Consider the following 1,585-nt stretch of genomic DNA (forward strand, 5'->3'; position numbering starts at 1 on the left):
CTTGTGTGGCGCTTCTCAACGTTGACGTGAGTGCATGCGCGAGAGCGGGTGAGAGCCGCTGGACGTCGATTGGCTTAAAACTGTGTGCACCCCCAGCCCCACCCCCACGCCCACCCCACAGAGCCAAACGTTTGCTGGCAGTTTGCTATGATAGAGTAATGGGGAATTTCAGGGGAATTTCAAGGGAATTGTTGGTGCAATTTAGGCGTAAGATAGAATGGACGGATGAGTGTTTTGTATTTGGGGGTTTGTTCTATTTAAAAAATGAAATAAAATGGAAGTTTAGCCAATGAGTTAAATTATTATCATAACGATTGGGAATTTAAACTCAAGTCAATTTTATTTATCAAGGATTTTACAAAAACAGTAGGTCTACATGAGGCAAAGTGCTGCATGGACGTAAAATCCTGTACGACAAATAGAGAAAAAGAAGATTAAAGCAATTGAAACTAAACATAGCACATTGAAAACCCTTTTCTTTTTTTTAATAAGCAAATGAGACAAGTATAGCATCTCCTGTGGTGAAACTATAAAGCCAATGAATAAAACATCCATTTTAAGTTTTAAAAATAGAAAGTGAGGGTATTACAGTAAAGTGAATTATTGGTTCATTTACACATAAGGTGGATGGATGGATATGTTCACATTTGTACATAATACCTTTGTTTATTTATGTATTTATTCATTCATTTATTTATTTTAAATTCAGTCAGAGATGTAACATAAACGGGATGGATGAATATTTTCACATTTGTACATAATACTTTTATTTATTTATTTATTTTTATTACTATTTTATATTTAGTCAGAGATGTAACATAAAAAGGATGGATAGCTGGATATATGGATAGATAGATAGATAATGTTAAAATGTCATCCACACCGTAAATCAGGAAGTGCCTTGCTAACTAACTAATGGGAAAAATATAAACCAGTACAGTGCATCATGATTATTATTATTACTTTGAGCTTTTTCTAAATGTATCATCCTTGCGCGGGTTCCGCATTACATTGGTAGTGTAGTTACCTACAGTATATTCTGTATTGATTCAGTCGTGACAGAATATGTCACAGTCACACCATGAGGCTTGTAGTCCATTTTTTTACCCACCACAACCATAAACGTAACCACTACAGTAAAAATGATCCCACTTGACCTTGCTTGCACCTGTGTGCCGGCAGCACGTCTTGCCAAAATCAGACCTGACCTGACGTGACCCCCGATCACGTGCTACCCCGTGACATCGGAAGTGACAACGTGTCCCAAACAACTGAACCAAATCTTGATTAGAACCTTCGACCCAGAAAAATGTCTTTGAAAGCGAATATGCGAGCATTGATTACATTGTATGCAATTTGACTTCTACCTCTCTCTTACAGCCCAGTTAGGGAAACATCCGCTGTACTGTTGCAAGCGTGATCTTAACTCAGAACAGGTCGGACATCCTTTATGGCCTTGCATGAGGCTATTTAAACCGCGCCCGAGTCCCCTTTAAATCTGGGCTGGATTTACAATTCCCAATTTGTCAGTCAGTTGAATTTAAGGTCAGTATTGACTCCTCATGTATTGTATTTATGTATATAG

The sequence above is a fragment of the Leptonotus elevatus genome, chromosome 4 (assembly GCF_054856555.1).
Source record: "Leptonotus elevatus isolate MCC_2025b chromosome 4, RoL_Lele_1.0, whole genome shotgun sequence".
NCBI classification, from domain to species: domain Eukaryota; kingdom Metazoa; phylum Chordata; class Actinopteri; order Syngnathiformes; family Syngnathidae; genus Leptonotus; species Leptonotus elevatus.